The sequence below is a fragment of the Panthera uncia genome (assembly GCF_023721935.1).
Source record: "Panthera uncia isolate 11264 chromosome C1 unlocalized genomic scaffold, Puncia_PCG_1.0 HiC_scaffold_3, whole genome shotgun sequence".
NCBI lineage: Eukaryota > Metazoa > Chordata > Mammalia > Carnivora > Felidae > Panthera > Panthera uncia.
The window spans coordinates 16300817-16314355 of NW_026057584.1; positions in this window are offsets into that span (position 1 = coordinate 16300817).

A 13539-nucleotide genomic window follows, 5' to 3' on the forward strand; every position below is an offset into this window, starting at 1 on the left:
ATTTGTATTGTTTTTCGTTTTACATCTTGGTCTTGGGAGTTTCGAGGAACAGGTGTTTATAGGCCAATGTTCATCCCAGAAGTTAAGGATCAAACTAAGGCTCCTGATTTTTTCCCCCAATACGTTGACCTTTCCATTGTATTCAATGGCACCTGCCTGCCTGGTTGATGGAAAACTTTTCTCTATGATTTCGTATCTGAAAAAGGGAAATTCTTTCAGCAATCTCACCCTTCTTCCCCACCCCAGGTACATTGGTTCTCCTGTAGTCATCAGCACCAAAGCTCTTTAAAGACTAAGCCAGATTCATCACCACTGTCTCTTCTACACACTCTTTGATTTTGTGAAATCCTATTTCTACACCACGACCATCACCCCCCATACACACACACACACACACACACACACACACACAGATTTCAGTGTAATTTCTCTTTCCAGAATCACTGTGACCCGCACGACATCCTAATCAACAGTGTCTAACAGGCTGGCAGCTCCCCAGGCTCTCCCTCCCCCCCCGCCTCCCCCCGCAACCCCCCCCCCCCCAGCCTCCAAGCAGCTCCTTCCATGGGGATTCTCTTCTTGCTCAACCTGGCTTCCTTCTCCTGGCCTTAAGATACTCCTTGTTCCCTTCATTGGTATTCTTTCTTCTTTCCTTTCTTGTTTATTCCAGAGCCTCTGCCTTTTATTTTATTTTGCATGTCTGTCTGCCTGTATTATGTATGTATTGTCTCTTTGTTTTAAACCTTCTCTTCAGATATCCTGTCCACTGTTGCTTCTTTGCAAGATAATACAAACCATCTTCCCTTTGGGCTCTTATCTCTCCCTGGAATTTCAATTAAGGCACTCCCCAGGGCTCCTGGGTATTTTACCTGATTGTCCCACCACTACCTCAAAGTCCACTAACCTCCCGTTCTGTTTCCTAAATCAGTGCAGCTTCCGAACGGAGGGTGATTTCGCTTGCTGCCTCCTTTCTCCCCCAGAACACTGCAGGCAACATTTAGCAATGTCTGCAGACATTGCCACACTGAGCAGGGGTGCTGCGGGCCTCTAAGTGGGTAGAGACCAAGGGTGATGCTAAACATCCTGCAGGGCACAGGACAGTGCCACAGCAAAGAATTTTCTGGCCCCAAAGATGAATAGCATCCAGGCTGAAACTCTGTCCTCATTTATCACAGAAAGGAGGACTTTTCTGTCACCTACTCGCTTTGGCAGAATGAACTGTATTTAATCCTGGGTTGTCCTTCTTTTCTGCTTTCTTCATGCTACTCACTCCATTTAATATCCAGAGTCTCACTTGGGTTTTTTCCTTGGAAATTTCTGTCCAGTGATTATTTCCTTGATTCCTACTACTGCTGTCCTTACATGCGTGCACTTGGGTAAAAATATATACGCTTCACTGGTCTCAGTAGCTCAAGTTTCTTCTCCCTCCCATCCTGACATGCTGCTGCTAAATTAAATGCCTTCAGATACTGTTTTCCTCACATCAGCCATGTTCAATGGCACCTTTCTGGAGCCTCGCTCTTTTAGGATTCTTTGGCAGTTGGACCCTTACCACACCTCCCTCCTATAGGCCATATGCGAACCTTCCATTCTGGCCAAGTTGGCCTACTCATTTCATTTCTGTCCTAAATGTCATAACCAAGTCAGTAATTCCACTACATTAGTAGTTCTTTTCGATAACAAAATAGTTGATTAGTTACCCTCATTAATGAAAATTGGTTTATTGTTTTGAAGTTTCCATGGCAGACATCTTGGAATATATCTAAGGCTTCTGGAACCAAGCTAACTGGGAATCGGGTCTTGTCTCTGTCGCTTGCGAGGTTGGGCCAGTAACCACATTTCCTCACCCGTAAAATGGGCTAGCAAGAATGCCTGGCACATAGGGTTGCTGCATAATTTAGAATAGTCCCCAGTATCTAATAAGCACTAGATAATTATTCACTCTTATTCCAAAAGAAAAGTGTTATATTATTTCCTTCATAAACCCACATTTGAGGACTAAGCTAGACTCATCACCACTATCTCTTCACCACCATTTACCCACTCTGATTTTGTGAAATCTCATTGCTACACCACGACCATCACCCCGCGCGCGCACACACACACACACACACACACTTCAGTGTAATTTCTCTTTCCATCATATTACTGATGCAGCGTGTTAATAATATTGTTGTCACTACTGGTGTGATAGCTAAAGCCACGCACCCTCCAATGCACTAAATTGTTTGATCAGTTGTGGAGAATTTTCCAGAAATACCATCCACCAGATATTTAAGTGTCTTGTTTTTCTGAGAGGCCCTGAAAGATTCTGGAAACATGAAAACGGCTACCAGATGCAAAACCTCAATATACTCACTATTCCCACATCCGAGACGTTCTCCTTGTTGCCAGGGTTATCGAGTTTCCGAAGTTCAGTATTCAACTTGTTCACTATTAATTAATATGGGGCTCTGATCTACTTGGGGAAACTGTAAAAAGCAATTAAGAGCAAACCAGACCCAAGAATAAAGCATCGGCTTTCTTTCTCCTTTTTATCTTTTCCCAGAGTTTCAATGTTTTTCGGGGTAGCTCCCCCTGGGTGGGTTGGGAGGCAGAACAATTCGTAAGAATTTATTTTGAAATGGGTGGGGCTGACGGAATCTGCGTTCCTCCCTAAACCCTGTGCCTGCCTTGTAAAGTTGCTGTTGTCAATCCTGTTCTTTCCTCTCCTTCCCCTGGGTGGTCTCTCTCCCCTGAGTGATGGTAGGAAGCGGGGAAAGCCAAACAAATGGGGCAACGTGGATGTGTAACCACACGACATTGTTGCCTGGTGTAGAGGCTCCCGATAGCCATTCTCTTTTGCAACTGGACTCCTTCCCTCTTGCGATCCCTTCCATGCAGTCCCAGGCTCTCCCCAACTCCTCTCTCAACCACCACCCCCTTAAGTGGAGCTCGCAGAACAAGTGAGGATCTGCCTGTAATTACTGCTTAATTCATTTGCATGTGGATGTTCTCATTATAATGTCATTAGCATGGGGAGGGAGTCTGGTTGCCAGAGCAACCAGGAGTGGGGCAGGTGCAGTTCAGCCTCAAATGGATTCTCGGTTCTGTTCGGTCAAACTCCACCTGTATTCCTGGCTCTTATCGCTCTGGTGGTTGCCAGAATGAAAACATTCCGCAGCTTTCCCCTCTTTATTTTGGCTGTGTCTCTGGAATTTCTTGGTAACCTGTTCTGCCTGGTTTTTACTGAGAACTCCCTCCATTTTAACTAGCCATGCTCCGGGACTTAAGCTCCTAGTCTTTGCTGCCCAGGGCGGTAGCCGTTCCCGCATATAGTTTTGAGCCCTTTAAACCGGATCAATCAGAACTGAGGCGTGCTGTAGGCGTCCTATATACAAAGGTCGCCAAAGACAATACAAAAAAAAAAAAAAAAAGAGTGTAAATTAGCCCCATACATTTCTTAATTTTGAGTACCTATTGAAATGGAAAGATTTCAGATACGTGGGGTTACATTAAAAAAATATATAATTAAAGTTCATTTTACCTAGCTCTTTTTATTTTAAAAGTTCAGCGCCAAAACATTTCAGGTAACAGAGGTGTCGCACATATATGGTCTATATTATATTTGTATGGGCAGCCCTGTCCTTGATCATAGATTCCTCTTCCAGGTCTTTGACAAATACTGCCTCCTTGATCTTTACATAATTTACAATAGCAGTCATCCCATGCAAAACTTCCAGCCCGAATTCTTTCTGGAAGGCCAAGCAATTTGTTTATTTTAGCTATCATTTCACGAATGCTCTTAGAGGTGAAGGAATTCTATTTTCTCAGCAGGATTTTCCTCTTCAAGCCACGCTGATAAATGGTTAACCGGGTTCTGCAGGAGTCTTTCCTTGCAGGTCACTGCTTCACAGAACATCAGATAGAGAAAAACCCTAGTTGTAAGAAAGTTTCCTTTCTCACATTGACAAGAAATCTGTTTCCTTGTAAAAGCTACCCGCTGATCTCATTTCTGCCCTTGGAACAAAATAGAGTAAAGGTTCTCCTCTTCCACATGACAGCCCTCCATTTCCTTGAAGACAGCTGTCATGGTCTGCTAAGCTAAGCTTCTCTTTGTTAAACATGACCCACTCTCCTCAACAATTTCTCACAAGTCATGGCCTCAAGGCTCAAGCATCCTTGCTGCCCTCCTCCGGATTTTGGTCATTTGTCAACGTCCCTGTAAAAATGTGGAATCCAAGAAAGGACATCCAGCTCCAGATGTGGTACACGCTACGTAGAAGACAGTAGGACTGTAGCTTCCATCGCGTCATCTGGACGCGGGAACTTGGTTTATTTAGCCCCAAGATTGCGTTTGTTTTATCACCTCTTCTCCTTCATGGCGGACACGTGTTGAGCTTTCCATCCACCATACCTAACAGATCTTTTCTTCACATCAACTGGTATGAAGTCATAATTTTTTTTTTTTTATCACAGACTTATAGAATTGATTTTTAAAAATCTAAACCCAAGGCTTTATGTTGATCTCAGTAAATTTCACGTTGGGGCTTTCTTCCACTGTTTCAGTAGACCGAGATCATTTAAAACCCGATTCCTGCTCCGTAAATTAGCTGTTCTCACTTGTGTACCCAAGACATGGTAAGCTGGCTTCCGATTTCATCTTAATCACTGATAAATGTGTTAAATTGGACAGAGCCACTTTGTCCATTACGATATGAGAAATCCTGTGAACTATCTTTCTAAAATAAAGATACACTGTGGTGTTATCTGATCAAACTATTCCACCAGAAAAGAAGAGTCGTCAACACAATTTATTGTGTACCTACTATGTGCCAGAAGTTTGTGAGGCACTCAGGTGTGACTTGAGTTTAGTGAAACAATTCTAGTTTTTAAAAGTTTTAAAAAGTTACTTATTTAGAGGGGGTGGAAGGGGAGAGAGGGAAGCTCAGGCAGGCTCCACACTCTCAGTGCTGAGCCAGATGTGGGGATCAAACTCACTAACTGTGAGATCACGACCTTAGCGGAAATCAAGAGCTGGTTACAAGTCTGTTACAAGAGTTGGATGCTCATCCGACTGAGACACCCAGGCACCCCTAATGAAACAATTCTAATGCCCAGCGATCCTCTCTTCCATCCCTATATGTTCCCAAGCTGTATTTTTAACAACTTGTTAGGACTGTTAAGACATTTTGCCAGAGATCATTGTTAATCTTACTGGTTTTTCATTTTTGCAGTCTAGCCTTTTCACTTTGCAAATAGCAGAATGCCATAGGTCACTTGCCACTTTTTTCGTATCCCGTTCATTCTCAGGGTGTCTTAAAGATGATCAACCATGACTCCACAATCATACCTGTAAGTTATTTTGTTTTTCAGGGGAAGAACTGAATGGCACTCGAAGATTTATAGTTACTTGAAGTTGCTCTCTCTTTTCTTTTCCCCTGTCCTGGGGAGGCTATCTGCTTTCATTATCACTGTAGCCGAGCACCTAACACAAGGCTTAATTGTTGGCTGCTTAAATTTTCAATCTTTGTTCCTTCCTTTTCCATTTTGAAAGCCTATCTCTTCATTTCAGCGAAAAAGAAGGAAAATTAAGCTAACTAGGTCTTTTGTCTTCTCTTTTGTTATGAATATTAAAACATCTTTCCTCAGGCATGACCAACAAATCTGTCTCTTATTCATTTTCCAAAGGCAAAAGGTACACCTCTTCTATTTTTAATGTTTATTTATTTATTTTTGAGAGAGAGAGAGAGAGAGAGAGAGAGAACGTGCGTGTGAGTGGGGGAGGGGCAGAGAGAGAGGGAGACAGAATTCCAAGCAGACTCCTCGCTGTCAGGGCAAAGCCGGACGTGGGCCTGGAACCCAGGCACCTTGAGATCATGACCTGAGATGAAGTCTGACGCTCAAGGACTGAGCCACTCAGACGCCCCACCTCTTTTTTTTTTTTTTTTTTTAATGTGGAATTTTCGTGAAGATAATGACGCTAGATTCCAAGAGGCTCTCTTGGTTTCTATTCCTGGGTTTACTAGTGGATCATCCAGAGGTTTTGTAAACTTCTTTTCCCCTTTTGTACTATGTTGCTAACTTACAAAGTTGTGAAAACGTGGTCAATGAAAATGAACCCTTTATCAAAATCATCATCAGATTTCTACAGAAACAAATTTCCGATTTAGGGCTGATCCTTTATTTTTTTGTGTTTGTAGCTTCTGAAGATGCTTACAAGCTCTTGACATTAACACACTTTATTGAATGGACCGATAAAATCTAATTAAACTCATGCACATAATTCCAAGCTCAATGTTTACGTCATTACCTGTATTTTGTATATTGTACATGCCGCAGCGGTTGGCAAAAGTTGTATGGCGAGAATGGTCTAATGTCACACGTGGAACTCTTGTAGAGTGACGCTACAGGGTCCCAGAGGAAAAGTTCTAACATAGGTGCTTTTGGAGAAGAGGATGATAACTTGTTACTGTCTATGTTGCCAAAAGGTAAGTGATTATGTATAATTGGATGAATCTTGAAAGGTACTGTAACCTATGAGTTCAGTGTTCTGCATCTATAAATGTTACATCCACACTTAGATTGTATCTACTCCCGTAATGAGAAGGCAAAGTCTGAAAGAGTAATTTGATTAATTCAGTCAAAATTATCATATCAATCATTGGGGTATTTTAGAAGAAAGTTTTAAGTGCCCGAATTATGGAAATAATTACTTTATTTCTCCATTCCCTTTTGCTTTGTGCATATGAAAAGATAATCTGATAGACTACTTTTTTTTTTTTTTTTCTTTTCTCCTTAGAAAAAGACATCATTTAAAATTAGGAACCACCCAATATAATCTCTGAAAACCTGGCACAATTTTGCATCTGGCTTCTTTTGATAAAGATTATCTTCTCATTTTGGTAGTAAGTTTTCCAAAGCAGAGAGCATCTTTTTCCACACTTATTTGTCAGTATAATGCAGATTAAAAACTGAAGCATAATATTGTAGATTCTTTCCTTCTAGCATTGCAAAAACGGCCTTGAATTGAATTGGATTATACTGGCTTGCTTAACTCTGTTAAAATCAGTAAACATAAAAGAAACTAGATACTGATGTTAATTTTACTCATGTCTCAGGTTTACAATAACCTCAAATTATTTTGTTTGATTTGTTTCTCCACCAATAATTTAGTTTAATTTATCACTATACAAAATCTGAATAGGTTATCAAAGTTTTGAAATATATAGTTCTCTCAGGAAACCTGTGATTCTGAGATTGTCCTTGTTTTTGTACTCAGCGGAAGATTTTGTACAACCTGCAAGAAAATTTTCTAACCAAAAGATAGCAATGGATTGACTAATTAAAAATGCATCCATCTGTTGCCTTGCTTTTTGAAACATGCAGATCTAAGTGGGCTGTTTTATTTATGAAGACCCTCTAACTCTGAGAGTTATGAATTCATAAGTTTGCATTCATAAACACAATAAAAGGTTAACACGATAACAGAAGTTAATTACATGGAACATTTCATATATTTCTCTCACACGCTTGAGTTTTTAAATGTGTCATTTTGGAAAACGGAGCTTTTTAATGTAAAATCCAACATAGGTTTTAAGTATTCTCCTTACAGAATTTGTACAGAAATTAAAAGGATTTACACACAGAAACATCAAGTTTCATACAACCCACTCGATGTTTGCTTTGTTCATGAATAGTAGATAATTGTTTGGAAGTGATTGAATATGAAGCTTTATTCTTCCCCAAGGAAAAAGTGGGGAAGTTGCTAGAACTGAGATCATATTATTTTAGAGTTGAAAGGAACCATCTTGATGATCTAGATTGGAAACCGAGGCTCACAGGGAGGCAACACTTCTCCAACATCCAACAGTCCAGGACTTTTGCTTTCTAATATGGCATTCCTTTTATTGTTTGACATGTGTTTGCAGCCCCTTTAGCTAAATCGCTTGATTTCCATACTCTGCTTTTTTATATCATAAACAGAATCCACATTCCACGAATTAAGAATTGGTCATCTGTGTTTGAGAAAGAGCCGTTTTGACTGATATCTATATTTCCATGTAAATTTCAGGTCTAGGAGAAAAAGTTATGGCTCATACTTTGTGACAGTCAGGCAAAAAAGCAGTTTGCACATGTGCACACACATTCTGCAATAGAAGAAGCCTAATGTATGGATTATCTAAATCTAAAAACAGATTAATATCTACAAGAGATGGGGCATGGGAGGAAGGCAATCCATTATGGACCACCAGTGAGTCCAACTCTGAATTTAAGACTAGTAACAAATCAAAATATAATCATCGGCAGAGAAATAGTTGTCAGGCTCTTTAAAAACATCTCCTAAGGGCGCCTGGGTGGCTTAATCAGTTGAGCGTCCAACTTCGGCTCAGATCACGATCTTAAGGTTCATAGGTTCGAGCCCCATGTCAGGCTCTCTACTGACAGCTCCGAGCCTGGAGCCTGCTTTAGATTCTGTGTCTCCCTCTCTCTCTGCTCTGCGCCCCCCTCCCTGCTCATGCTCTCTCTTTCTCTCTCAGAAATAATAAACATTAAAAAATATAAAAAAATCCTCTGGACAATTAAATTGTAAAAATATAGTGGAATTAAAAAAAATGGCTTACCACAATTATTTAGCCCCTCACTCACTGAACACCAAATTAAGATACAATACTATTAACAAAAAACAATTATTTTGTGCCTGGTCCTCTGTTTATGGCAGTAGGTGGAGTATCTCACTTATTTCCCTATAACGATCCCGAAGTAGGCACAATTATTAACCCCATTTTACAGATTAAGAAACTGAGACTCTCACCAGGGCATGTATTTCTCTACTAGAATGTGGAAAATGTAGATAGAATGATTGTGTTTGAGATGAAGAGCAGAAAACATGAGAGCTGAGATGAGGTTAAATGCCAGATGGACAGTTAGTGTCCTTTAAGTAAGTGGCACCTTCTCTTGCTTTAGCTATAAAGTGCATCATTTAAATTTGAGTCTCAGTGATGCTAGAAATCACATGCCATTGTCAATCAAATGGTCAAAAACTCCCATGTCGAGTCTGTATATGGCTCTGCTACACCATACCATGAAGAAATAGATTTTTGTGCAATGCCTAATTCTGACAATATTTTCAAAAGGTCGATGAATTCTAAGTTAACTTTGACTTCCGGAAAAAAGTGAGAACAAGGGGAAATGATTTTAAAGCATCAGTTTCTCTAAATCTCATCTTAATCAGCAATTCGAATCTTCTAAACCATCTAACTTTTAAGCGTACTTGCTAACACATAGCTAAGCTATTTGCGTTTGTTTGGGGTTTTATTCCTCTCTTTGCTGAGGGCAAATAATCAGCTAGCAAAAAAGGCAATGTCAGTGGCTTTTGGGGACAATCTTCAAGCTCCTAAAATCAAAAGTTGACTGCGGAGACAATGGGGAATGTAATTAGATACTCTGTTTACAGAAGTGGGCACATTTGTCCAATATGGTACAACATAAGGCCATTCATTTTGGTGTGGCAACAAGCAAGTAATTGTGTGAAAATCTACATTTATTCCCCAAATGGCTATAATGAATGGGCCTCATAAGGAGAGTCAATGCAAATCTCACGTGGTCACACAAAAGAAGCAAACCTTCAAAAGTTTTGGGGAAGTTTTTACCATCAGCTAGCTCCATTTTATTTCATAGATTAATTATACCCTGATTTAATTATGAATACACATATAGGAAAACACCCCTCCATGCACAGTATGACTACCTACTGAAATTCATCTTTTATGGTTATTACTTCCAAATTAAATACACTGAACATAAAAGGAAAAATGTATGCTTTTCTATGGTGAAGAAAGAATTAAGGAGAAATTCAATATTAGGGACTTAAAAGAGAAAATCAATAACTTATTTTGAGGTTTAAAGAGGCAATTTTATACAGATGCCGATTTTTAAGGAGTTTATTTTTTTCCTTAACAATCCACGGTCCTTCCCCCCTTCCCCATATAAATTGCTTTTATTTTGAGTTAGAAGGTGAGATAGGATCACACGAAGGTCTGTTCTTTAGGGATAATGACCTTAGTGGAGTACCAAGAGTCTTTCTGGGTTTGTGTGAGTTCGTGCACACACATGTATGTGTGTGTGTGTGTGTGTGTGTGTGTGTGTGTGATATTTGTACAGATAACCTCCTGGTACGCTTCATATTGAAATATACCAAATCAACCCAAACTGAATTCTAAAGACCAATATTATTTTGGGCATCATCTTACTAAGAAGACAATTTACTAAAAGCTTTCTTTCTACCTGCAACCAAGTGTAATTTATTGGGGGTTTCCAGAGCTTTAAAATATTAATTCCCAGTATTACTTCATTTGTTCTCACCGATTTCATCATTTTGAAACTTGATCAACCGTCAAAAAAGTTGAACTCTAAGTGATATTACATTTAAATTATGCATGTGTATTTTATCAGAACATGAAGAGCAAAACACATTACAGAATGATATACAGGTAAATTATCCTTGAAAAAGATCTATGTAAACTGAGAACAATCAATAATAAGGCTTTGATTTTAAAAGTTAAAGGCTGCTCTCTTTGCCACTCTTCCGCTGTGTGTGTATATAATTTCCCAGAATTCTTTACATTTAAACTGGTTTTATTTTTTATACTAAGTACCAGAGAGTCACTGATTTTGAAGATTAACTGTGTTCAGGCAAAAAAGGAAAAAAAAGAAAAGAAAAAAGAAAAATCACAAAATTGTTTTCTTGGTAATTATTGGCTTTACACTTGATAGGTTTAAGGCACTGGTGAATCAAACATTTGCCGAACATTCCCCATGGATTTGCCAAGCATCTGTGTTAACATCCCAAATAAACTCCAGGGTTATAAAGTTATTGACTCAGGTTTATTGGTTATACTCTTGCCTCTGAACAACTGCGGCTTATCTTCTGCCTGCTAGAAGACAAACCCAAATGTTACAAGCAACAATGCTCCCAGACAGCAAAACAATTTATATGTAGGATGGGAAATTATAATATTCAAATTTATATCATCACACTTTTTAGTTTTATATCTTCTTACCTCCAATAAAACAAAAATAAGAACACATTAAAAGTAGAACTTGAATGTAGCTAGTACAAAAAGTAAAATGTAATACATGACGATGTTGTACGATGTTACAGTGTATAAAATATTTTGGAAGACATACACCTTAGTGGAAACAGAGGCAACTATATTTCATTTCCCGAGACAAGGTGAGAATTAATCTGTTTACTTTTAGAGAATATCAGGGCTCCCAGTGATTTTAACATAAACCTGGAACATTTTGTTTAAAGATCCTGCAACTTCGGCGGATTGAGAAAATGATGTCAAATTTAAGAGACTCTTATAACCAGAATGCCGATGGCACCAAATAAAAACAGAGTAATTAAAATAAGGCCCACATCTTAATTCAGGCTCTCTTTCTAGAGATCAAAATTTGAATTTGTGCTAATGACCTATCTGGCTTTTCAGGGAAGTAATCTGCTGTACAAATAGAAATGTCTCCAAAGTGTGGCTTCGCATTATAGGATGCGACCTCCTCCCAATATTAAGACGTTAAACGGTGCAGGATGCAGTCCACACGAAGCCATATGCAGAACGTTCCTCCAGCTACTCTCCAATTAGCAAAAATAAATATACCCAGGCAATTTTTATGCAGAGATGTTAGTACTTACAAGTCGGCTAAGAATCGGTCAATCCAAGACGGGGAAGCTAGACACATGTGATCAGTCACACTAGGAGAGAAACTAGGTCTATTCTTGGATTCTGACCCCTGATAAAATTCAGCAAGGGTGCTTTATTCTTTGCATCAACAAGCCTTGGAATGCTTGCCCTCCCAGGGTGCTTTCACATCACGTTGGTGCTGGGCTACAGATGTGGGGGTTTCGTATATGTGTTTGCATTTTTGCGTGTGTCTGAGAAAGCCTTTTCTGGAGGGCTGTGGGCCAAAACTCCCCCACTGGTACTTTCCCGCCCCCAGTTTTCCAAGAAGAATTGGTTATATCCCCCCCCCCCAACCCTTTTCTATCTAAATGTGGTGCTGGGCCTCAGGAGGCCTTGGTGCACAAAGCTTCCATCGAAGACTGTCACTTGACTGACAGCAAAAAGGTTGCAGGAAGATGGACAGCTGGGTGCAGGTGGACATGGGAATAAAAAGACAACCGAACAGATTAAATCAGAACACAGCAAGAGGAAGGTTCTAAATCACAGACCTGTCCAGACAGAGAAGGCTTTAGGAGTTTTAAAACCAGCTAATCTTATTTTTAATCGAAGTCAGGTTTTTGAAACAGCACCCAAGTTTATAAATAAATCTGCAACACATAAATACATATTGTAAAGGGGCACAAGAAGTAAATTGCTGAAGACAGCTGGAAGTGGAGAGGCCCAAAGCCTCCTAAATTGTCCTAGTACTTTTGCAGCGGTTTCTGCAATGCAAATTTAGATTCGTGTGTCGCTTCACCAGGGTGGCCTGCTAAGCGGTGTGGATACAAGGAGGCATTTATCAAAGTATTTTAAACGATAACAATCCGAGGGAAAACTGTAAAAGTTTCAGATTAGAGCATAATGAGAGGAAATGGGGCCCAGCTTTACTGAGCTGCAGTCAATTGATCATTTGATGCAAGAGACTTGATTGATTTCCTGCCAACGTTCAATGACCTCTATAAGTGTCCAATGTAATATAAATAGGCCGGTTGAAATTGCAGAGAGAGGACCTCACTCTTACAGTTAAAATATGTTGGAATCTCCCTCATAACCACCTGTGCATGTTTTGATTCAAAAACAAAAATTCTAATGTTTATTTATTTTTGAGAGCGAGAGAGAGAGAGAGAGAAAAGAGGGAACAAGCACATGAGTGGAGGACGGGAAGAGAAAGGGAGACACAAAATCTGGAAGCAGGCTCCAGACTCTGAGCTGTCAGCACAGAGCCCAAGGCGGGCCTTGAACTCCCAAGCCGCGAGATCATAACCTGAGCTGAAGTCGGTGCTTCACCAACCGAGCCACCCAGGGGCTCCTGAATTGACATACTTTAGATGTCACTTTGAGTCAAATGATCCACTACTAACTGAATTCTTTTTACCCCCCTGCTTCAAATAAAACTCATTTTTTGTCTGAATTTACCCCAGTCTATTTGTGCAGATAGAGTCAAGGTCTAAGAAAAGGTGGTCCTACCTATAACTTAGGGGCAGAGGGCTGCTTAGTACGTTTAAAATTGTGTGATGCAGGTTTCTGCATACACTCCTGAGCTGGCATTTATTTTATAGACGTTCTTCATTGTTTTCAACGTTAGACATCCAGAATGCCCCCAAATAACGCTACCTGAACCGAACCCTGTTCATGAATCTCACCCTTGTATTTCTTCATATAGGGAATGTATTTGTGTTCAATTGATTTTTTTTTTTAATTTTTTTTCAACCTTTTTAATTTATTTTTGGGACAGAGAGAGACAGAGCATGAACGGGGGAGGGGCAGAGAGAGAGGGAGACACAGGATCGGAAACAGGCTCCAGGCTCCGAGCCATCAGCCCAGAGCCTGACGC